General features: G+C 40.6%; 1 protein-coding gene and 1 pseudogene across 9 annotated transcripts in view; both read left to right on the top strand.

Moving 5' to 3' along the window:
• ST8SIA6 (ST8 alpha-N-acetyl-neuraminide alpha-2,8-sialyltransferase 6) overlaps window positions 1-26,538 on the top strand; it is a 231,900-nt gene that overhangs the window by 98,767 nt on the left and 106,595 nt on the right. The gene's annotated exons all lie outside the window — the stretch shown is intronic.
• Window positions 19,653-20,000, top strand: LOC307182141 (small ribosomal subunit protein eS26-like; annotated as a pseudogene). Its single transcript has one exon. The product of its transcript is annotated as a small ribosomal subunit protein eS26-like (transcript).

Raw genomic sequence — 26,538 nt, 5'->3', positions numbered from 1 at the left:
TATATCCTTGTATGTAAATCTATCTGCATTTTCAGTTCTCCGAGGTGGATTGATAGAAGTTGAATGATTAGATCAAAGAGTATGTACATTTTAGGTACTGAATACATTTGGCCAGTTGCTTCCTGGATGGGTTGAATCAGTTTACATTTTCACCAGCAGGATCTACTGCTTTGAGCCTCAGCCTTGCTACTATTTTTGCTTCCTTTAATAAACGTATTTATTTTATTTATTTCTTTTTCACTGCATTGGGTCTTCGTTGCTGCCCGCTTTCTCTAGTTGCGGTGAGCGGGGGCTACTCTTTGTTGCAGTGTGCAGGCTTCTCATTGCGGTGGCTTCTCCCGTTGCAGAGCACGGGCTCTAGGCGCGTGGGCTTCAGTAGTTGTGGCTCACGGGCTCTAGAGCACAGGCTCAGTAGTTGTGGCGCACGGGCTTAGTTGCTGTGCGGCATGTGGGATCTTCCCGAATCAGGGCTTGAACCCATGTCCCCTGCATTGGCAGGCAGATTCTTAACCACTGCGCCACCAGGGAAGTCCCTGTTTTTCCCATGTTGTATACTGTCTCTTTTCCTCTATGTCTTGTGAATCCCTTTTCCCCTGTGTATCTTTCTGTGTATTCTTGGATCTTGGACCATCTTAATTTTCTGAGTGCATGACTTAAGGCTCTGGTGTAGTTCCTGCATGACCATCAGAAGGGTTTGGGGGATCCCAGAAGGAATCTTGAAGTACAGCACGACATTGCCTTCTGCAACCTCCTACTGGTATCTCACAGCGTATCAGGGGCACTGAGAGATCCTGGGGTAACAAAGCTTTAGAGAAAAATATTAGCCTGTACTTTTACTTTATGCAGAGTTGTGTATTATAGGTAGTAGTTTTCCAGTGAATTGAGGAGCATTGCATCTTTTTCCAAGTCCTGGTACTGTTATACATTCTGGTGTTGTCCCTTGGGAAGACTTAGAAAGAATGTACTAATTAAATTATCTGGTCATAGGCCTTTTTGGAGGTAATTCTTGGATGAATTTTTCAGCTTCTCTTGGCGTACTTCTTTCTACTTGGCGTACTTCTTGAGCTAATACAGGTAATTCATATTTTTTTCGGAATGTGGTCCATTTTCTTAAGGTTTTTAATTTTGTACCATTCTGTTGTATTTTTCAAAACTTGTCTTTTGATCTACTTTATATCCCCTTTATCATTTATGATTGATTATTTATGTGGCAGGGATACAAATTTTAATCCATACCACTCGGTTGTGGAGAGAAATTATAATTTTGATTTTTCTGTAGCTGGTCTGATCGTCTTCCAAGAGCCCCAGCTGTAGGTAGAAGGTATAAGTAATAGTATAATAACAATACTCAAAGCAATAAGGATAGGCAGCACTTACTGTGCTTACTGTGGACACTGGTCTAAGTCCTTTACGTTTATTAGCTCGCTTAATCTTCAAAAAATACTGAGAGAAACTCTTAAGAGCCTCACTTTACCGATGAGGAAATAGGCACAGGCAGATGGAGTCAACTGCCCAAAGTCACGGAGTTGACAAACTGTGGACCCAGGAGTCAGACCCAGGCCATGTGGATCCAGAATCCCACACTCTTAATCTCCCTGCTGTGTAGTCTTCCACAGGTGCTGGGCAAGATGGAGCGTGTGTGTGTGTGTGTGTGTGTGTGTGTGTGTGTGTGTGTGTGTGTGTGTGTGTGTGTGTGTGTGTGTGTGTGTCCAGGTTAAAGCTTAGATGTGCCAACTTAAGCAACTCTTTCTGGTATGTTTATTCTCTCTGGGAGCAAATGCTCACTCTTTCAGATTGTTTCCACCATCTTTTCTGACTTTCAGATGATACCCAGATCTAAGGGGGAGAGGGGCTGAGGTGCGGTGGTAGAGTTAAGCGGTGGGGTTCATGATCATGGTATCCTTTGACCCTCTGCTCTCCAAGGGGATGTGGTCCATTTCCCGTCTGCTGGGTGGGTACCCTGGTGATAGCCAGCGATGGAAGCTGCCGTTTGTGGCTCATTCTTCTCCCTCAGGCCTTCCACCTGCTGGTACTCTCCACTGTCTTGGTCTCACCTGAGCTCCCATTAATGCTACATGTCAGGGATCTGCTGAAGATTCTCTTTTAGTTCCATCCTGAGTTGTCCTCTGCAACATTTGCTACAATGCTACCTCACCCAGCTCTAGCTGGCTAGTTCCAGCCAGTCTGCCCACTATTTTGGGGCCCTATCTAAACATACACGGACCAAGACTGGTTCAGGAAACTTAAGTATCAGGACCTCCCTCTATTTGCCACACAAAGTGGATGTGACCCTGTGTTAAGTTAGTTTCGCGGTGGAACACTGCCCAAGAAGTGATCTTTTTCTAGAGTCCTAACTGGGGGAGGAGACAAAACCCCATCTACCCTTGTTGTTACCCTCACCTTTCTCCAAGCCAAAGCTCTCTCTTTCCTTTCTTTCTCCTCTTTCCATCTTTGCTCTAGGCTGGAAATGTACAGGCTTCCCCTGCATCGTAGTTTCTTTTTTTTTGTCCTGACTCAAACCTGAGCCTTAAGGGTGCATTGTGGGGACTGGGATTAAAAAAAAAAAAAATTGGGAAAGCTCCAGGAGCTGAGTCTTGCAGGTAAGGTAGTTAATGTGCTAAAGAGGCATAATGGGAGGAATTTAGAGAATCTTTTCTTGGGGCTGAAGCAAATCCTATTTCATTTGTCCAAAGCTGAATATCACCTTATTCTTTCTCTTTGCATTCTTTTAGGAAAAAGGCTTTATCTCTTTATACTCCTCCAAAGAATGCTTCCAAATAACTAGGGAAATGTCATGTCAAAGTCAGAAAGACAAAAGAGAAAAATATACTAACAATTCTCAAAATATGACCCCATCACAATGGATTGTTTCTCTTTCTAGTAAACTTTGTCAATATGCGTCATTGGTTTGTTTGTTTTTCAAACAAACAGCTCTTGGATTTTATTTCTCACTTCTGATGTATGTCCGTGTTTTATTTCCTTTATGTGTTTTTTTTTGATTTGTTTTTTTTTTCTTTGTGTTTTTTTAATCTTAAAATATCATTCCTTTTTTTCCAACTTAATGTTTTGAAGTGAATGCTTCATTTATCGATTTTTCCCTTTTTCTTTGTAACAATAATATTTAATACTATGCATTTTCCTTTGAATGCAGCTTTGCACCTGTTCTATAAATTTGGATACATAGTGTTTTGGTTTTTAAAAATATATTCTAAATTATTTATAATTACATTAGAACATTTTAGTTTTACGTCCATAGTTCTGTAGGAAAGTAGTCTCCCCCACCCCCAGAGTAGCAGTTTTAACTTCCTTCAAGAACTTTTCCTTTGCATTCACAGCTTGTCTGTTTGGTGCAAGAGGCCTAGCTTTCAGCCTGTCTTTTAGGAGAGTACTTGTAAATTTCCAAGTGTTTGGAATTTTTAAATATTAATTTAATATGAAATTAAATTAATATGAAATTAATTTCATTTTTGATTATAAAAGACACCAAATAAAATCCTGCCATAATGTTATAAGTGAGCTCCCAAATATTCAGTCATTAGACATGAGAGATTGGATTATTGTGACATTGATGACATGGCCAGAGCAAGTGTGTGTAACTATCTGGCTTGGAATTCCAGGGTCCCTCCATGGGAATTATCTAGGTCTCGGTTATGGTTTGCCATCTTTTAGTGGCAGTGTCCATTTTGGCTTTAATGTCCATGGTGATGATTCAGGATCCTGTGGCTGGCTGGGACTTTCTGGATAGAACCCACTGTTCTTTGAAGGTCCTGCTGAGTTGGTGCCTCTTTCACTGGCCCTTCTGGAAGGACTGGACTACAAGTCCACCAGAGTTGTGGTAATCCCACTTCCACTTCTCTGCTTTCCTAGAGAGGTTCGCCTGCTATTTCCATTAATGACCTTTCTTTCCATTCCCTGTGACCCTTTCTCCCTGCAGTAGAACTTGATTTGTCTCTCTTGAGAACTGGGGTTCAGTAAAGGGCAGACCTCAAAAGACAGTCATGTTATATCCCAACTCATATTATTGTAGGGAGCATTACTGCAGAGATGTTATTGTATGTTTTTAGATGAACACACTGAAAAGGAAAACCACCTGTCATTTCAATGTTGAAAAAAATGCTAGTGTTCATATTTTCAGTCATTTTATATGCACATATCTAGTAATTTTGCTATGAATATTTTGGTATGGATTAGTAACTTGTTTTTAACAACATCTGAGCTTTTCTCCATGTCATTAGTATTCTTCTGCAACATAATTTTTAGAGCATGGTGTTTGAACGTATGCACATACTGTAATTTATTTATTCTTCCCTTTGGTCACTTCCGTTGTTTCTTATTTTTGATTTTGATGCGTATTCTAATATGAACAAATTTATAGCCTTACACACAATCTTGATTATTCAGATAAATTCCTAGAAGTGGAGGGGCTTGATCAAAGAATATGTGAAAATGTTGCTATGACTTGTCCAACAACAATAGTTGTTCCAATTTATTCTTTTGTGAGCAGTATATGAGAGCGACCATTGTCTCAAATTCTTGCCAGTTCTGTGCATTAGAGTTTCTTTTCACTTTTTAAAATTTCATACTCAAGAATAGTATTTCACTGTTGTCTTAATATGTGTTTATTTGTTTACCATTGTGTTTAATTTTTAAGATGTTTGTTGACCATTTACATCTTCTTTTAAATATTTTATTGTTTAAAATTTTTTTTAAATTGAAGTATAGTTGATTTATAAAGTTGTGCCAATCTCTGCTATTCAGTAAAGTGACTCAGTTTTACACATATAGACATTCTTTTTTTAATATCTTTTCCATTATAGTTTATCCCACTAGATTGGATATATTGATAGTTCCCTGTGCTATACAGTAGGACCCTGTTGTTTATCCATTGTAAATGTAATAGTTTGCATCTAGCAACCCCAAATTCCCAGCTCATCCCTCTCCCCACCCCCACCCGTGGCAACCACAAGTCTGTTCTTTATGTCTATGATTCTGTTTCTGTTTCGTAGATAGGTTCATTTGTGCCATATTTTACATTCCACATGTAAGTGATATCATATGGTATTTATCTTTCTCTTTCTGATTTACTTCATTTAGTATGAGACTCTCTAGCTGCATCCATGTTGCTGCAAATGGCATTATTTTGTTCTTTTTTTATGGCTGAGTGATATTCCATTGTATATATGTACTGCATCTTCTTTATCCATTCATCTGTCGATGGACACTTAGGTTGCTTCTGTGTCTTAGCTATTATGAATAGTGCTGCCGTGAGCATAGGGGTGCGTGTATCTTTTTGAATTATAATTTTGTCTGGGTATATGCCCAGGAGTGGGATTGCTGGATCATAGGGTAAATCTATTTTTAGTTTTCTGAAGAACATACTGTTCTCCATAGTGACCGCACCAACTTACTTACATTCCCACCAACAGTGTAGGAGGGTTCCCTTTTCTCCACACCCTCTTCATCTTCTTTTTTTAAATTGGCTGTTCATAGCCTTGTCTATTTTACTATAAAGATATTCTAGTTACTTGTTGATTTACAAGAGGTTTATAAGCATCAAAAGTATCAAACTTTTATTTATCTTGCATTTAAATTGGCTTTCTAATATAGTTAACATTTAATTATGTCTGTGGTTATTTAATCTGTAGAAGTTTTCAACTTTTCTGTATTCGTGTCACTTATACCTACTTTTTATTGTCAATCCTGCTTTTGAATTGATTAATTTATTGATATATTTAGTATCCTGAGATAAGTGGACATCTCTCACTTTAAAATATTTAAATCTTTACTCCTTCTAGAACTTCTTTTAGCACATGGCAAAAGGGGTGGGCTTTTTTATTAAGTTACTATTATTCTATTATATACTTTCTCCTTTGAAAATGACTATTTTTTAAATTTGAATTAAGCGATTGCTTACAAATCTAAAAATACCAGTTAGATTCTCTTTTCCGTGGTTGACATTTGTCTCTAAATGATCCTCTCCTCATTTCTTTAGTTCTTTGTTTCCATTCCTTTCTTGGTCAGTTGGCATGTCTTCTTTCTTCTAATAGTTTTAGCTTTGGAATGTGGATAGTAGTGTTTCTGAAACTTCAGATATTTAAGAATGCAGTTCTTATTTTTCATCCATGAGTCGTGAATTATTGCATCACAACTCCACTTTTTAAACATTTTCATCTTAAAACTTTTGTAAGATGTTCCTCTATTTTCTGGCTGTTAGGACTCTGAGAGAGAAATGAAGGTAATATTATTTCTTCAAAAGTAACCTATTTGATTGTTTTACTGGATCCTGTCAGGATTTTTTCTTAAACTGAAAATTTTAAAAATTCACAGTGCTATCTGTGTCTTTGCAACTACCTCTTTTGATTAATTTTGTGTATAAACATTTTTAATCCACTGACCAGGTTATTTTTAAATTTAAAAAATTGTGTAGTGTACCTTTGATTATTCGATGTGTTCCACAGAGTCTGCTTTTATTTTGAGAAGACAGTCTTCACTTCCTATCTTCTGTCACTATACCTCTTACCCACCATCCCTGTCCCATGTAAACAGCTTCACTTCTCTTTCTGAGTCTGCTTTTCTCTTTGTCCTTTTCCTCTGCTCTCTGGTATGGCTTCTCAAATTTGTCCTCTACATTTCTTATTTTTCTCTTTGTGTCAATTCTGTTTTGCCCTGTCTAAAACAGTATATCTATTACATTTTTAGATGTTACAATTTTTTCCTTCTTCCAGCCTGCTTCTTATCAACTCAGTTTATATCTTAGAAAGCATCTAAGTCACATTTTAAACCCCACCTTCCATTTCTTCATATTTTCTTGTATATTCTTGAGAACATGAAGCAAATGCTTTCTAAAGGTTTCTTCTGTTTCTTATAGTAAATGTGTTTCTGAAGTATTTTTCTCTGCATCTTAAGAATAATGTTCTATCCCTCAGTTAGAGAATCTTTTAATAAGATGTATAACTTGGGAGCCTTTTTTTACATATGTTAATTTATTTATTGCATGCAGTAGAACTGATGAGGTAGGTATTATTCTAATTCCTATTTTTCTTAACTGAACTATAGTTGATTTATAATATTGTGTTAGTTTCAGGTATATAGTAAAGTGATTCAGATAGATATATATATATATATATATATATATATATATCTTTTAAGATTCTTATCCATTATAGGTTATTACAAGGTATTGAATATAGTTCCCTGTGCTGCACATTGAATCCTTGTTGTTCATCTATCTTATATATAGCGGTGTGTATCTGTCAATGCCATCCTCCTAATTTATCCTTCCTGGGGGGCTTGCTTTTTAATTTATATATCCCCAAATGAGGAGTCCTTTCTCTGGCCTTGTGCTCATCAGAAAGAATGCCTTAGAACCCCTAGTGGCTCCCACCAAGGGCTGAAAGATCCTGCTTCTTAGAGCGTCCACCAGATGAGAGACTGAGCCATTTAGCTCTTAAACAAATGTCTGATTTTTTAAAAATTTGAATTGAAAAACAAATCTGGCAAAATACAGGTAACATAAATTTTACTAATTTGACTTTTTAAATACTGGACCTTAAAGCTATCTCTTGCTCCCATGTCTTGACCTCATGACTGTCAAAAAGTGTGTATATTCCTGAGTGGTCCTAATCAACCTGGACTTCCGCGGCTGCCAGGGATGGTGGGTGACATATGTCACCGGAAATCCAGAAATGGCCGGGCTCCTGGGGCTCTCCCCATATCTGCCACCCCCTTCACACACCAGGGTGTGTGAGATGGCTGATTCCCTTTCTATCCCCTTCCATTCCCTCAGTGCTGCTTTATAAATGATACGATATGATATGATATGATATGGAAATGATATGGTAATGATATGGTATAGTATGATATGATATAGTGTGGAATGATGTGATATGGTGTGGTATGATAGGGTATGGTATACTATGGTAATGATATGGTATGTTATGGTAATGATAGAATATATGGTATAGTACGATATGCTATGATATGCTATGCTATGCTATGATGGTGGTATAATCTCAAGAGGCTGTAGAAAGACAGCAGTGCATGAGCAGTGGTGCAGCAGCACCCAAACCAGTTTCTGCTGCCTCAGGAAGCAGGTCCTTCCTGTGTGGGAGCAGCCCCCTGATTTTGTGGTTGGGGCAGGCTCTCCGTGCTCAGGTAAATAAAGACAGGCAGTGGGAGGAAGATCAAAACCGCTCTCATTTTTTTTCTCCCTAGACCTGCTCTGTTTCAGGGGTGAAAATTTACATCAGCTGCTGGTAATTTCTCCATGTGATGCCCTATTACTAATAACTTTTCCTCTCCCAACCTGACACATTTCTAAAGCAGCTATCTGTTGCCATCAAAATGTGTGGCTGTCATTCTGTGTAGACGTGTGTACTTCCGTAAGAGTGTGAATAGTCTGGAAGAGGGAGAATCAGGCCTTGTGGACTCGCTCCTGTCCCACTGGGCTCATAACTGCGAGCTTCAGAAAATTCAAGATGAGCGTGAACTAGAGGTTGTAAAAAAGGCTGTAGAGCCACACATAGCTCTGGAACAGCTGGTTTTCACCCTTTTACCCCTTTCCTCTGCACCCCGCCCTCCAAGTAGATGAAGGCTATTAAATTTTACTTTTGAGAATTGGTATCTTTGCTTCTTTGCTTTTAGAAGTAATGGTACTCTGTGTGTCCTGATGTTGAAAATTCAGTATGTTTTAAAGTTGCTTGGAGTCCGCTTGCCGGGTTCCTTTGAAATGAGGCTTTACATCTTGCATTCCGCCTCCTTCCCTACTTCCCAATCCTATGTGTTAATTGCCCCTCTTCTTTTAAAGGTATACAGGGGGTTCTCCTCCATTTCGGCACTTCTGGTGTTCCCTGTTTGAAAATGGATGTATGGTGCTCCCCAGATTGACGTTTTTTCAGTCCCTTCGTTCCCTGGTGCCTGTGTCATGTCTTTGGCTGCTCTGGTCTGGTGTAAGCTGCAGGGCACCATTGTCCAGGGGGAGGCAACCCAGAGAGAGGGCTTCAGAACACAGCCTTTAGTCCCTGCCAGGCTTCTGTGGGCACATTGACAGGTGGACAGCAAAGCCAGGATGAACCTGCAAGACATGAAGAAATGTTCTGCTCTTTCCTTTGCTTTGTAGGGTAAGTGGACAGGGGATCAGGAGTTAGGAAGAAATGGCGTGTGATTGGCCCAGCTCTCACTTCAGAGGTGGTTGGAGATGGAATTTAACTTTCTGTTTCATATCACTCCATGGCCTGCTTGACCGGGCCTCTCTTCACCCAGCGCCGGGGTGTTTCTTTTAAGACTTCAGAGCTGACATTAGGCAGTCAGCAGACAATACTGTTTGCACCCGGTGGTTCCATTGCAATGTAAATCAAGGTGGCCTTAGCGCTGTCTGGACTTGTGTATTAATTCACTGTGCCCTTCATAGACATATTCCTTGAACCAGCAGGCATTAGGATGAAACAACAGAAAAAAAGCCTGACTGCCTGGGGAAGGAATAAAGTTTTTTTTTTTTTTTTCAGGAGTTATAGAGAAGCACAAACATTTTGAAAGATTAGGTGCTCACAGAGGAAATATTGAGAGGTGAGGCTAGGACACAGCAGAAGGGATGTGACGAGAAGAAAAGGAAATAAATATATCTCCTCATCTGCCAGGAGAAGTTACTCTTTTTAGAGCCACTAGCAGAAGCTGCTCTGTGGTTTCAGGGTGCAGTGGTTCTGCGACCTCTCATTTGGGTGCCAAAAAAGAGGCTCTTTAAAGAGCAATCGATGCTTTGAGTAAACTTTAGGGAAGTGTTCTTGCATCCTGGTATCTTGTTTCATGTCTCCTTTTGCCATTAAGAAGATGGTTATGGCTTTAGTATACTTATCTGTACTCAGTAAGAGAGTTAGCTTATCCAGGGCAGTTAAATCTATCTTGTCTGTACTTTCAGATTTAAAAAACTTTATTTTGTTCCACGAAGTACTAAGAATACATGCTGTAGATAATCAGTCAGTAATTTCTTGGGAACAGTCATATCCATGGGCATATTATTTCTAAAGATAATTTTATAGGGCATAACCTGAGCTTCTGAAATTATTGAAGAATAATTTCCATTATCTTGTTAGTTACAGTTCTTGGTTCTAAAAACACTAGAATTCTCTAACACATAATTTTTAAACTGTGGTATTCCAAAAAACTAAGGTTGTAGGTTGTAAAGGCCATTAATTTTGAAATTGATTAAAATCTCTCACTGGTTCCTGGAATCTTAGTTGGATTCAAGTGGTACCCTCACGTGCTGTCTCGGGAGGATATACTCAATATTCCATATATTCTTTTTGAGATTATACCTCATTATTTCCTTACTCTGTGGGATAGAATGTGTGATCCAAATTTTTGTGTCTGGCGTGTATTTTTTTATAGCATATGTGCTACTTTGTTATTTCAGGGGAACATCCGTATTTTACATGTTTATATTTGTCACCATAGCTTTACTCTTTGCACATTAAGTTTGTGGGCACATTTTTGTGTTTCCGATTTGGGAGTTTATCCAATACTCCCTGTTTATTTTGGGGCTGCAAAATACTCATGTTTTCCATGTCTGGGGAATTTTATTCATGAGGTAGATTGAAGTTCGGTGAGGTCTGTGTCTTGTCTGTTTCTTTCACCACAGGTATCTGGAACCCCCAGTGTGTTAGGATTTGAGTCCTCTTGCCTTGTGTCAGTAGTGGTACTAGGTTTTCGAAGGTACATGTGACCATGTTGCATTGCAAGAGAGCCATTCCACGAGCTTCCCTTGGTAAAATACCAATGTTAGCAAAACCTGATTTATAATTGTGTGGTTGTGTGTGATTATGTCAAATAAAATTTTGTAATTGGAGGATGGATTAAAACTGGAGGGTTGAAAACTCATGTCTGCAATCATTTCTTAAAGGGAGAACATACTGATACATTAACAAAGAATTTGAATAAGTAGACGGGAACTTTTATGACACTTGTACTCTTAGGAGAATTTTTTTCTAATAAAAAATTTAGAGACTAGTGATCATTTATCTCTGCAGTCCATCATAGAACTGCTACTTCTGTGGGGTTTTGAGAACTCTGAAAATTCACAGAGCATGGGAAACTTTTCATAGAAACGTAACTTTAGGTAAATAATGATTTAAAAAAATGCATGGCCAGAGCAAAGATTTCGTGTTCCTCATAGTTATGCTGGACTGCTGATGGAAGATCCTTTAAAACCAAGATGCATATTCTAAGCTAGAAGGTCGCCACATAAACATTGATTGTGGAGTGTATTAACTCCTCATGTTTGTGAACTGTAGGCTGGTTTCTTAGTAAAGCTCTAGCAATCTGAAAGAAGTGTCGATTTTACAGGATTTTGAACACTATAGGATTTCCTCCATTTTTCTCAAGAGTGGTGAGAATAAGACATGTATCACGTTTAAAAGATTGTTTTATATCATCTTTACTATAAAAACAATAAAGTAGAGGGCTGGTGTTTGGGGTAGTTTCAGATGTGGAACTTTCAGGGTTTTTTTAATAAATGTAATTAATTTTGTAAATGTAATCTAGAAATCTATGAATTTTATTCAGTGTAACAAATTCTTTAAAATGAAACTTATTTAAATTAATTAACAAGTTTAGAGGCGGGACTTCCAGATGGCGGAGTGAGGGTAGTGTCTACATGCCCCTGGATCTCCACATGCAAAAAAATGAGTTTAGACTCTTACCTGACACCGTACACATACAATTAACTCGGCATGGGTCATAGCCTTAAGAGCTAAAACCATAAAGCTTCTAGAAGAAAACACAGAAAATTTTCGTGGCCTCGGATTAGGTAGAGTTCTTAGACACAACACCAGAAGTGTAATCAAGAGAGGAAAAAATTGATAAATTATATTTTATCAAATTAAAAGCTTTTGTGCTTCCACATACACCGCTAAGAATATTAAAAAGATAACCCACAGATTGGGAGAAAACATTTGTAAATTGTACATCCGATAAGAGATTTGTATGCAGACTATATCAAGAGCTCTCACAAGAAGACAACTCAATTTAAAAATGGGCAGAAGATTTGAATAGACATTTCACCAAAGAAGATATACAGATGATAGAAGTGGCCAATAAACATATTAAAAAAATGTTGAACGTCATTAGTCATTAGGGAAATACAGATCAAAACCACAGTGAGGTCTCCACTTCACACCTTTTGTGATGGCTCTTCTAGTAGTACCACCATGAGTGGGGCAGCTCCCTCCTGAAGCTCATGACAGTAGTCCTTGTTATGACCCAAGAAAGGTTTATTACACAAAGTGGGATGTCCCGAGGTGGGGGAGGGGAGGATGGCTCTCCGGGAAAAGTTCAGGAACAGAGAGAAAGAGGGAGAGAATAATGAGTACACAGGAGTTTTGTAGAAGCCTTATGAGTCCACAGGTAATCCTAAGACCCTGAAGCAATTTACATTTGAGGAATTATTACAAGAGTGACTAAAAATCAGTATCCCTTTGGCTCCAGGAGTTGTAATTTCTCATTTTTTCTTATTATGAAAGCCATGAGCTTTGCCATCCTGAGTCCTGTAACAATCCCTCATTCAAATTGCCATCATCAGTGGAGCCAGAACTGACCTCCTATTGAAGAATGTTGGCGCTGGGAAGAAAGTTAAGATCTTTCTTTCCTCATAGAAAGATGCACACAGTGACAGGGAATGTTGAGCCTGTGTTTTACAGTTGAAAATACGTAAACGTGTGTCTGTTATACCACAGAGTATGATGAGACCCACTGTTATAGTTTAAAGGAAGGCACCAAGACATCTGTTTCCTACAAAGGGGGACCTGTAGTTAGCTAACCTTTAAAAAGGTCATATCGGGGACAGGGGAGGCAGCAGTCTTTGGCAGACAGCTTTCTTAAGGCATATAGAATAGTCTGTTTAGGGGGAAAGGTCCCTCATTTTCAGCAGGTCCCATTTTTTAATCTGCCTTCATCTGGGCTCCAGGTTTGAGAAAGGATGGCAGAATGGGCAGGTGTTATTAAGTGGGAAAGGGAATTCTCCTTGGGTTTGATAGATCTGTAGGTGAGTAGTGTTCTCTTTTATGGCTAGAATGAGGGGAAGAGGGACCCTTGTTATATTTTGGTAGGATGTCATAAGACTTAAAAGTCAAGAGTTCCAGGTAACTATGGCAGAGGGCAAAAGAGATTTATCTGGGAGACCACTGTCCATTTTGTAATATCATGAGGGTGTCTTTGAATCGGTCATATGTCTCTTTATTAGGGCTCTTTATTAGGACTGCTGCCTGTAGACAATAGGAAGAATGGAATTCCCAGTGATGCCTGTTTTAAGACTCATGACTACACTGAGTGAGTAGCGTGTACCCCGATCAGAGTGGATAATATCTGGGGACCCAAAGGGAACTAAGAGAGTTTTGGTGAGACCTACAGTAGTGGTGTCAGCAGTAGCATACTGGGAAGGATAAACCCAAAGTAGGCCCACATAAGTATTAATCACTGTGAGGCCATAGTGACTTATGCCCACAAACCGGGGCAACAGCTCAATACAATCAATTTGCTAATGAATGAAGGGACATTTGCTCCTTTGGTATAATGCTCATTGGCCACGATGCCAGGACAGAACAGGCCACAGAAATCGCATTGGGAGGCTAAAGTTTTGGTTACAGCCAGTGGCATTGGGATACCATGGTGTTTGATACCATGTTTAAGAATCCAAGGTCCACAATGACTGGGCCCTTAGAGCCAAGGAAATGGGAGTGCTATGTGAGTTTACTTAATAAATGTGAGCAAGTTGGTAGCTATGGCATGAAAGTGAGCCTTTTCCATGGGACCTTTAGAATGAGAGAGTCATGGGAGACTTTAATGTAGTATATTAAAGCGACAGTATATTCCCGGTGTGGAAGGCCCCATAGGGAACAATCCTGAATATGAAATCTAGTTTGTGCTTGTTGGTTAGACCAAAGAGTGGACCCATTAGCTACCACCAAGGAGTCTGTAAAAATATGGACAATAAACATACATTTATTGAGGGACTCCTCCAGTGCCCATGTGACTGACCTTGTGGCCCATCCTTTATCTACCATGTCTTGGCAGTGGGATGGAAAGAAGTAACTCTCCGGTGGATTCCCATGGGATGGTGGTGCTCTTGTCCATAAAATAAATGGATTCCCTTTCTCCTGGACTCAGGGGACCTTGCAAGTGGCCTGTGGGGCCAGGTGAGGGGGCATCTTTCTCGGGCAAGGAGACTCCAGAAAGCATGAGAATGAGTGTGTAGAGTTACCACAGTAAAGAAGCCACCGGATGCCACTGGTGGCATTGTTAGCTGGGTGGCTTTTGGGGTGGCCTCCAGGGCCTGTCATTGGGGTGACCTCCATTCAGATTGACCTGATTTTCTTGTGATTGCCTAAATAGATCTTAATGAAATGAGTAGATGGGATGTATGTTGCTTCCAGAATCTAAATAGGCAAGTAGATGTTGGGCTTGAGAGGCCGGGAAGTAGGGTTATTGACTGGAAATGGTTTGGAGCAGCCTTCTGGAGACCAAATGATGCCCCCAAATTAAACTGAGGTGGTAGAGTCTTGGATGTTTTGGGGTGCAGTGACCCAACTGTGGTTAGTCAAAATCTGGACCACAGTTTGAATGTCTTGTGCAGTAACTTCATGAGTTTCTGGCCTCGGTAGAATATTGGCAGTCAAAGGCCATAGCTGGTGTTTGAGAACAGAGCAAACCCATGAAGATCCTGTCTGCATACATGGTGGGGACATATATATATATATATTTTTTTTCTTTTGGCTACACCCTGCAGCATGTGGGATCTTACTTCCCCGACTAGGGATTGAACCTGTGCCCCTTGCAGTGGAATCGTGGAGTCTTAACCTCTGGACCACCAGGAAAGTCCCCCATGGTGGGGATATTGATGTAGCCCACAGGTAATTGAGTGAGGGTATATCGGGGCACCTCATAGATAGATGCAAATTGCAACTGTGAAGCTGGAGAAATGGGGACAGAATAAACTGTATTAGTGAGATCAGTAACTCTGGGGATCTGCCTCACGGAGGGTATCCTACCACCCCTCTACCCACCGATGATATTTATAAACTTTCTTGCCTAAGGAGTCTTACTCTCAATTGTCGGGATATGAGTTTTCACCCTGGGGCTTCTCTTTAGTGCAGAATTAATTTGTGAATTTCCCTTTTTAGGGTTTAATAAGGCTGTGACATGTTGAAATGCTAGAGCATTAAGAAGGATTCATAGTCTCTGTCGATGACCTTTAAGAATGCATTAGGTTTTTGTTTTTTTGTTTTTTGGGTCTTTAGGAGGTGAGAAGAGGAAGCTGGTTAACATTTGAGTTTTAGTTCCTGGATGCCAAGGGCGAGTCCCTCTGTGCCCCTGAAGGTCAGGATCTTTATGGCAAAATCAGGGGCAGGAACAGCTGCAGATGTACTTGGTGTTCTGAGTGTTCTATTAACCATTTCCCGTCGGGCAATGAGCCTCAGCAGGCCACAGAGGGATAGCTCTGCATCCCAGCTCGCCTGGGGGCCCCCCACTGGCTCACTGGGGCAACGGTGGTGGTGGAGTCAGCGAGCACCCTCACAGTTGTGCTGGAGGCGACAGACGCAGGTGGGAGATGTGACTTGGAGACTGCTGGCACTAGCCAGTGAACAGTGGAAGTGCAAGTGCTACGACTTTGAAAAAGAGTTTGAGGGGGACCTTTGAGATGGCAGAGGAGTAAGACGAGGAGATCACCTTCCTCCCCACAAATACACCAGAAATACATCTACATGTGGAACAGCTCCTACAGAACACCTACTGAACGCTGGCAGAAGACCTCAGACCTCCCAAAAGGCAAGAAACTCCCCACGTACCTGGCTGTGTGGCTGAGAAGGTCTTGGTGCTCTGGCCGGGTGTCAGGCCTGAACCTCTGAGGTGGGAGAGCCAAGTTCAGGACATTGGACCACAAGAGACCTCCCAGCCCCACGTAATATCAATTGGCGAGAGCTCTCCTAGAGATCTCCGTCTCACCGCTAACACCCAGCTCCACTCGACGGCCAGCAAACTCCAGTGCTGGACACCCCATGCCAAACAACTAGCAAGACAGGAATACAACCCCACCCATTGGCAGAGAGGCTGCCTAAAATCATAATAAGTTCACAGGCATGCCAAAACACACCACCAGACACGGTCCTGCCCACCAGAAAGACAAGATCCAGCCTCATCCACCAGAACACAGGCACCAGTCCTCTCCACCAGAAAGCCTACACAAAGTGAACCAATCTTACCTACTGAGGGCAGACACCAAAAACAATAGGGACTATGAACCTGCAGCCTGCGAAAAGGAGATCCCAAACACAGTAAGTTAAGCAAAATGAGAAGACAGAGAAACACACAGCGGATGAAGGAGCAAGGTAAAAACCCACCAGACCAAACAAATGAAGAGGAAATAGGCAGTCTACCTGAAAAAGAATTCAGAGTCATGATAGTAAAGATGATGCAAAATCTTGGAAATAGAATGGAGAAAATACAAGAAACGTTTAACAAGAACCTAGAAGAACTAAAGAGCAAACAAACAATGATGAATCACACAATGAATGAAATTAAAAATACTCTAGAAGGAATCAATAGCAGAATAACTGAGGCAGAAGAACGGATAAGTAACCTGGAAGATAAAATAGTGGAAATAACTACCACAGATCAGAATAAAGAAAAATGAATGAAAAGAACTGAGGACAGTCTCAGAGACCTCTGGGAAAACATTAAATGCACCACCATTCGAATTGTAGGGGTCCCAGAAGAAGAATAGAAAAAGAAAAGGACTGAGAAAATATTTGAAGAGATTATAGTTGAAAAATTCCCTAATATGGGAAAGGAAATAGTCAATCAAGTCCAGGAAGTGCAGAGAGTCCCATACAGGGTAAATCCAAGGAGAAACACGCCAAGACACATATTAATCAAACTATCAAAAATTAAATACAAAGAAAAAATATTAAAAGCAGCAAGGGAAAAACAACAACATACAAGGGAATCCCCATAAGGTTAACAGTTGATCTTTCAGCAGAAACTCTGCAAGCCAGAAGGGGGTGGCAGGACATATTTAAAGTGATGAAAGGGAAAAACCTACAACCAAGATTACTCTACCCAGCAAGGATCTCATTTAGATTCGACGGAGAAATTAAAACCTTTACAGACAAGCAAAACTAAGAGAATTCAGTACCACCAAACCAGCTTTACAACAAATGCTAAAGGAACTTCTCTAGGCAAGAAACACAAGAGAAGGAAAAGACCTGCAATAACAAACCTAAAACAATTAAGAAAATGGTAATAGGAACATATATATTGATAATTACCTTAAATGTAAATGGATTAAATGCTCCAACCAAAAGACATAGACTGGCTGAATGGATCCCAAAACAAGACCTGTATATATGCTGTCTACAAGAGACCCACTTCAGACCTAGGGACAAATACAGACTGAAAATGAGGGGATGGAAAAAGATATTCCAAGCAAATGGAAATCAAAAGAAAGCTGGAGTAGCAATTCTCCTATCAGACAAAATAGACTTTAAAATAAAGACTATTACAAGAGACAAAGGAGGACACTACATAATGATCAAGGGATCAATCCAAGAAGAAGATATAACAATTGTAAATATTTATGCACCCAACATAGGAGCACCTCAATACATAAGGCAAATGCTAACAGCCATAAAAGGGGAAATCGACAGTAACACAATCATGGAAGGGGACTTTAACACCCCACTTTCACCAATGGACAGATCATCCAAAGTGAAAATAAATAAGGAAACACAAGCTTTAAATGATACATTAAACAAGATGGACTTAATTGATATTTATGAGACATTCCATCCAAAAACAGCAGATTACAGTTTCTTCTCAAGTGCTCATGGAACATTCGCCAGGATAGATCATATCTTGGGTCACAAATCAAGCCTTGGTAAATTTAAGAAAATTGAAATCGTATCAAGAATCTTTTCCAACCACAATGCTATGAGACTGGATATCAATTACAGGAAATAATCTGTTAAAAATACAGACACATGGAGGCTAAACAATACAGTAGTAAATAACCAAGAGATCACTGAAGAAACCAAAGAGGAAATCAAAATATAGCTAGCAACAAATGACAATGAAAACACGACGACCCAAAACCTATGGGATGCAGCAAAAGCAGTTCTAAGAGTGAAGTTTATAGCAATAAAATCCTACCTCAAGAAACAGGAAACATCTCGAATAAACAACCTAACCTTGCACCTAAAGCAATTAGAGAAAGAGGAACAAAAAACCCCAAAGTTAGCAGAAGGAAAGAAATCATAAAAATCAGATCAGAAATAAATGAAAAAGAACTGAAGGAAACGATAGCAAAGATCAATAAAACTAAAAGCTGGTTCTTTGAGAAGATAAACAAAATTGATAAACCATTAGCCAGACTCATCAAGAAAAAAAGGGAGAAGACTCAAAACAGAATTAGAAATGAAAAAGGAGAAGTAACAACTGACACTGCAGAAATACAAAGGATCATGAATGCTACATTTAGCTTTTTAATTAATTAATTTATTTATTGGCTGTGTTGGGTCTTCGTTGCTGCGTGTGGGCTTTCTTTCGTTGCGGTGAGTGGGGGCTACTCTTCGAGCAGGAGCTACTCTTCATTGCGATGTGTGGCTTCTCATTGCAGTGTCTTCTCTTGTTGCGAAGCGTGGGCTCTAGACATGCGGGCTTCAGTAGTTGCAGCTCACAGGCTCTAGAGCGCAGGCTCAGTAGTTGTGGCACATGGGCTTAGTTGCTCCAAGGCATATGGGATCTTCCTGGACCAGGGCTCAAACCCGTGTCCCCTGCATTGGCAGGCGGATTCTTAACAAGTGCACCACCAGGGAAGTCCCAAGCTTTCTTGAGGCCCCAGGAGGCCTTTTGGGGCCCGGAGTTAGGTCAGGTTGGTTAGGTGCTCTCTCCCTTAGAGCCTGAGCCTGGCTTGGTGTCCAGGAAGTACTTCATTGCTCTCCATATTTGCTACCACTGAGGGAAGACTGATCTCCAGAGGGCCGAAGGAGCAAGTTGGTGGATTCAGTATATGGTTGCCAAACCGATTTTCCAGAGTGAGGCATAGAGATTTCTTCATCTTGAGCCAATTTTTAAAGCTATATTAAAGTATAATTTACATGTACTAAACTGCATACGTTTGAAGTATTACAAGTTAATAAGTTTTCACCTAGGTGTGAACCCCGAAACCATCCTCAGAGTTCTGATAATGCCTATATTTACCTCATGTCCTATTATTATCTCTTCTTGCCCTTCCCACCTCTCCAGGTAACCACTGATGTCCTTTCCCTTAGAATAGATACGTTTGCATTTTCTTGAATTTATCTGATTGGAATCATGAACTGTTTACTGGGTTTTTCTTCTGGTTTCCTTTGTTTCATAATTATTTGAGATTCATCAGTGATATAAACGAATAGCTCATCTCTTTACTTTTTGATGAGTAGCATTCTTATCTGGATGTACCACTGTTACTTTACCCGTTCATCTTTTTATGGACGTTTAGGTTATTTCTAGGTTTTCCCTCTTGAAAATAAGCTGCTACAAAAAAAAATATATATCTATATATATACACACACACACACATATATATATATCAACAATATTTAAACCCCTCTCACCTCCTCGCTTCCAAGATGACCAAGAAAAGAAGGAATAATGGTCATGCGGAAAAGGGCCGCGGCCACGGGCAGCCTATTCACCGCACCAGCTGTGCCGGATGCGTGCCCAGGGATAAGGCCGTTAAGAAGTCCGTCATTTGGAACATCGTAGAGGCCGCAGCGGTCAGAGACATTTCTGAAGCAAGCGTTTTCGACTCCTGTGTGCTTCCCAAGCTGTAGGTGAAACTGCATTACTGAGTGAGTTGTGCCATTCACAGCAACGTAGTCAAGAGTCGTTCTCAGGAAGCCCGGAAGGACCGAACACCTCCACCCTGATTTAGACCTGTGGGTGCCGCCCCATGACCTCCGCCAAAGCCCATGTAAGGAGCTCAGTCCTTGAAGACTGAAGAAATACTGTCCCTGGGAAGACGATAAAATGGAAATTATACTTTACAAAAAAAAAAAAAGGTAGGTACTGTCTACCTTTTTTTTTTTTAATATTTCAGATCTTTTATCTGTTATGTAAAATTCACATTTTAAACCTGTGGATACAGGAATTACAATCACAGTTCCTTGGCACCGTGGTAGCATGACTGTGGTAGTGCTCCTAGAGAGGGAGTGGTATGTGAAGTTCACAAAGTACAAATTGACATTTCTGTAACATAAACTCCAACGTTAGTAAAATGATTTTCAGATGAAAGTCAGAACAAAATGGAGCAACTTGTGTTACTGTCATGGAAGCCTGCCTACCAGAAAGAAGCCCAAATCAATGGCGATGACGAGTTTTGAGTGGCAAAGAATTTAAAGGGGGACTAAAAATCATGGTTTATTTGTTGAATGAAACCAGCCTTGGAATTTAAGAAAATCGCATTTTAAAGTTTAAGCACAGTTATAAAAAACAGTCTTTGAAAATTTTCATTTTTGCTTATTCTCATTTTCAGCAATCATAAAAATGTGAATCCAATCCCATCAGTACAAGACAGTTCCAAGAATATAATTCATGTCTCAAATATTCCTATCAGAGCATTAAGGACCACCTATAAATCGGTATGTCAGTTCTAACTGAAAACCGAAAACTGGATTAGGGAGAAGATAAATCTGAAAGTAAAATAATGGTTTCACACTTTGGCAGTTTAGAAAATTAAACAATTTTAAACCTCAATGGAAGAGTGTACCGCGAGGAAACAATCCTAACAACAACAACAACAACAAATGAATATATTTTTTTTCACTTTTACAATTCAGCTTATTTGCTGTTTTACAACTTATATTTCCAAAGGCTTTGCAATGTCATATTTTCTTGTTTTTTGATATAATGCTTTAATAGTTCAATCCAGAGAGATACCATATGATGCAATATTTAGCTCTTCCTTGAAGCTGGAACTCAGCAATTTGTTTCCTCTAGAGCTGCTGGGTATTGCCTAAACTTTATAACATCTGCCTCGAATCTCTGTTACTTTGCAGGGGAACTTGGTTTTTGAGCTCTCAGTTACATTCCAATGATTTGTGAGAGGCTCTCCCGGACTCCAGTCCCTCTGGCTTGGTCATAGTGTGTTTTCTTTGGAGGCTGTCGTTTCAGCTGGTAAACCGCAGGGATGACGCGCTCATATTCACCACCAGCTCGTAATAACCTGTACTTATTTCTGGTGGGCCAGACCATCATCTGGGGAGGGACAGAGCACCCAGGTGGCATCCTGATTATCCTTCCAGCCTTGTGGTAAGACCTTCCTTTGGAAGATGTCAGAGGGCCCTGTGGACTCACTTCTTCAAGGAGGCATTCTACCTCATCCATTTCATCTTCAACTTCCAACTCAAGAGTCTTGCTGAATCCTCCGCCACCCCATCAGGAACATCAGCGACACCAGCTCCTGCCAGGTCAGTGTTCCACAGAACCAAGTCATTCGGAAGTCAGAGCTGAAAACGGACGCTGGGGAAGAGTGCTGAAGACCCCAGGGGATGGCGGAGTGCTGCCATCTGGCTTCACTTTTTGGACCAATTCTCCCCGCCTCCAAGGGCAAAAGGGTATGATGAGTTTTCTGAAAGGTTCTCACTATTCGAGACTGGCCTGACTTGAAGAGCAGATTCCAGTGCCAACAGTGACATAAATGTCTCTGTTTACCCACAGTCCTACAGACGCTGAATTAATTTACACTGACCGATCTCAACAGGTGTGCTGTGCCACCGCAGCTTTCACCTGCTTCTCTCCTTTCTCCTGACGTTGAACCTTGAGCCTTCCCTCTGAAGTGCTGTTAACTAAGCCCTGTGAGGGCCCCTTGGAGCCCCTTCCTCCCTGACAGTGTCAGCTCTCGGTTCCGCTCCCTCTTTTCCTCCTGTATGAGTTCCTCTCCTAAGTGCAAGCCTTTCCCCAACTTCTGTTCTCGGCCATCTTTCCTCTCGAGATCCCGTGCACATCCACGATTTCAGCTGTCTTCCTCTGGAGAGAGCAGTGCGGTCAAACAGAAGGTAACTGGCAGGTCGGAGACGAACGTTCTGGGTTGAAGCCCAGCTTCCCGACTTCCTCCTTGTCTGCCTGGGTCAGGTCTGGCATCCTCTGTGCCTCAACTTCCACATCATTAAAGTGGGTTTGTACTCTCTAAGAAAAAAATTAAGTACTTTTTAAAAATTTTATTTTATTTTTGGCTGTGTTGGGTCTTTGTTGCTGTGCGCGGGCTTTCTCTAGTTGCGGTGAGCGGGGGCTACTCTTCATTGTGGTGCGCGGGCTTCTCATTGCGTGGCTTCTCTTGTTGCAGAGCACGGGCTCTGGGCACGTGGGCTTCAGTAGTTGTGGCACGTGGGCTCTAGAGAGCAGGCTCAGTAGTTGTGGTGCACGGGCTTAGTTGCTCCACAGCATGTGGTATCTTCCCAGACCAGGGCTTGAACCCGTGTCCCCTGCCTTGGCAGCAGATTTTTGACTACTGCACCACCAGGGAAGCCCCATAAATGAGTTTTTAGAAGTTGATTTTCCTGAACTTCACTGACCTTCATGGCTGTGGATTATTCTGAAATCCATAGAAGTCCTGGCAGCATTTCCTCTAAGCTCAGAACACAGTGGTGAGGTAATAACAACCGTACCTTTGCTACTTTTGCAACAGTACTCTGGAATTGAGCATAATAGGTGGAGGAGGTGGTAGGGGAATCACCTCTTCTGCCTTCTTAGTTTGCACAGTAAAGTGGAAAATCCCGGGCTCAAATCCAGGACAGTCTGACTAGAGCCCACTTCAACCACTGAACTCCAATAATTTGTTTACATGTCTTATTTAAGTCCGTGTAAGTCAGTTGAGAATCATGTAGTACCTTTGTCCTACTGGCGCAGCCCAGCACAGCGTAACGCCAGGTGAGGAGCTTAGCCACGCAGCCCAGCACCTTCCAGCATTCTCAGGACCAGGCGCTCGCTGCTGCCCTTGCTCTGGCTGCCGAGCAAAACACAGGCACCCCTGCCTCCTACACGCTTCTCATCTTTCCCGTTGGAGGAGGTCGCCTGTAGATCCAGGCTGGGCCTTACAGGCTGCCCAGTTGGAGAGTCAGTTGTGGGTTGGGCCCCACCTCACCTCTTTCCTGCTGTCAGCTGGAGTAGGTAAACAGCAGATGGTCATCAGAGCAGCTAAAGCCTCAGTTTCCTTAACTGTTAAAAAGAAAATTTTTGATGGAGCTCATCCTCCAGTAGCTTCCTGAAAAAGGATGCATAAAGTGTTCCAGTGAAGGACCTTTTCCAGGACACTCAACGATGACAGTTGCCAAGTCCTGTAGTAGGTCCTGGGTGAGGAAGCCTTAACTCATGGGACATAACAGCATTGCCGGATGCCTGGTACATGTAAGAAACCTGACTGCATAAGAAGCACTCTACTATGGCCACAGGATGTTACCTGGAATCAGAGAACTAAATGATCCTGACTTTTCTTGATTTTAACTGGTAAAAAGTCTAACTACTTTTTGTAACAGTACTCTGTACTAGTGATGGTCAGCTATTTATTTTTATTTGTATTATTAATATTCACAACTTATTTCCTAATTAAATATTTAAAAGTTCTCTTGCTAATTCTGGTGTTAAAAACTTTTAAAATCTCTATAAATCTGGTTTTGAGACAATTGATAGTAATTGACTTTCTTTGTTAGAACCAATTGCTGAGTAATAAAATGCACTTTTCAAAACAAAACAAAACAAAATCAAGAGGTTTAAATCTCGGTGATAACGCAGTTGTCTGTAGAAGCAACTCTATGCCAATAAAACGGACAACCTGGAAGAAATGGACAAATTCTTAGAAAAGCACAACCTTCCGAGACTGAACCAGGAAGAAATAGAAAATATAAACAGACCAGTTGAGACTGTGATTAACAGTCTGCCAACAAACAAAAGCCCAGGACCAGATGGCTTCACAGGCAAATTCTGTCAAACATTTAGAGAAGAGCTAAAACCTATCCTTCTTAAACTCTTCCAAAATACAGCAGAGGGAGGAACACTCCCAAACTCATTCTACGAGGCCACCATCACCCTAATACCAAAACCAGACAAAGATATCACAAGGAAAGAAAACTACAGGCCAGTATCACTGATGAACATAGATGCAAAAATCCTCAACAAGATACTAGCACACAGAATCCAACAGCACATTAAAAGGATCATACACCATGATCAATTGGGGTTTATCCCAGGAATGCAAGGATTCTTCAATATATGCAAATAAATCAATGTGATACACCATATTAACAAATTGAAGGAGAAAAACCATATGATCATCTCAATAGAATGCAGAAGAAGCTTTCGACAAAATTCAACACCCATTTATGATAAAAGCCCTCCAGAAAGTAGGCATAGAGGGAACTTACCTCAACATAATAAAGTCCATATATGACAAACCCACAGCCAACATTGTTCTCAATGGTGAAAAACTGAAACCATTTCCTCTAAGATCAGGAACAAGACAAGGTTGCCCACTCTCACCACTATTATTCGACATAGTTTTGGAAGTTTTAGCCACAGCAGTCACAGACGAAAAAGAAACAAAAGGAAACCAACAGTGACAGGAGTAAAACTGTCACTGTTTGCAGATGAGATGTTAGTATACATAGAGAATCCTAAAAATGCTACCAGAAAACTACTAGAGCTAATCAATGAATTTGGCAGAGTAGCAGGATACAAAGTTAATGCACAGAAATCTCTGGCATTCCTATACACTAATGATGAAAAATCTGAAAGAGAAATTAAGGCAACACTCCCATTTACCACTGCAATAAAAAGAATAAAATACCTAGGAATAAACCTACCTAAGGAGACAAAAGACCTGTATGCAGAAAACTATGAGACACTAATGAAAGAAATTAAAGATGATACAAACAGATGGAGAAATATACCATGTTCTTGGATTGGAAGAATCAATATTGTGAAAATGACTATACTACCCAAAGTAATCTACAGATTCAATGCAATCCCTATCAAACTACCAATGGCATTTTTCACAGAACTAGAGCAAAAATGTTCACAATTTGTATGGAAACACAAATGACCCCAAACAGCCAAAGCAATCTTGAGAAAGAAAAATGGAGCTGGAGGAATCAGGCTCCCAGATTTCAGACTATCCTACAAAGCTACAGTAAGCAAGACAGTATGGTACTGGCACAAAAACAGAAATATAGATCAGTGGAACAGGCTAGAAAGCCCAGAGATAAAACAAATACTGTACGCTAACACATATATATAGTATCTATAAAAAAAAAAAAGGTTCTGAAGAACCTAGGGGCAGGAAAAGAATAAAGATGCAGACGTAGAGAATGGACTTGAGGACGCGGGGAGGGGGAAGGGTAAGCTGTGACAAAGTGAGAGAGTGGCATGGACATATATACACTACCAAACGTAAGGTAGATAGCTAGTGGGAAGCAGCCGCATAGCACAGGGAGATCAGCTCGGTGTTCTGTGACCACCTAGAGGGGTAGGATAGGGAGGGTGGGAGGGAGGGAGACGCAAGAGGGAAGAGATACGGGAACATATGTATAACTGATTCACTTTGTTATAAGGCAGAAACTAACACACCATTGTAAAGCAATTATACTCCAATAAAGATGTTAAAAAAAAAAGAGTTTGACAGTTTCTTAGAAAGTTAAACATAAACTTGTCATATGACCCAGGAGTTCGACTCCTATGTATTTACCCAATATCAATAAAAACATAGGTTCACACAAATGACTTGTATGTCATTGTTTATACCAACATTATTTATCATATTCAAACAATGGAAACCATCCACATGTCCATCAACTGGTGAAAAGATAAACAAAACAGTGTATCTGTACATGAAATATTGTTCAGCAATAAGAAGGATGAAATACGAATATAATGTAATATGCTACAACACAGATGAACCTCAAAAACATTATGCTAAGTGGAAGAAGCCATACACAAAATAACATATGAAACAGACACAAGTAGATCAGTGGTTACCTGGGGTGGAAAGTGGGGTAGAAATTAGCTACAAGGAATCTTTTGGGGGTGATGGATACATTCTAAAGCCAGGATGTGGTGATGGTTGTGTAAATCTATACAGTTACTAAATGTCGTTAAATTGTGATATTTAAATATCATTAAATATCATTAATTGAGCTTTTTATGTTCAGGAAACTTTGTGAGAACATACATGACATACATGTTTTCATCCACAGTGCTTTGCGCTATGCGTAAGCTTTATGTAGTGTGTGTGTCTACCTGGGTGGAAGCTGACGCATGTAAATAATGCTGTACTGTTGGAATGTGCAGAGAAGTATTTCTGAAGAGCACCAAGTTTAAAAAGTCTTCTTAGGTAATCTACGTAGTTACCCACAACATTGAGAAATAGATGTGCAAAGTTCCCCGTTAGTGGTGGGGGTGTGTGTGGGAGGTACAAACTATTGGGTATAAAATAGGCTACAAGGATGTGTTGTACAGCACAGGGAA

Source organism: Stenella coeruleoalba, assembly GCF_951394435.1.
Source record: "Stenella coeruleoalba genome assembly, chromosome: 2".
Classification (NCBI taxonomy): Eukaryota; Metazoa; Chordata; class Mammalia; order Artiodactyla; family Delphinidae; genus Stenella; species Stenella coeruleoalba.
The sequence above is the reverse complement of the archived record's forward strand: the minus strand, read 5'-3'. Positions and strand labels throughout refer to the sequence as shown.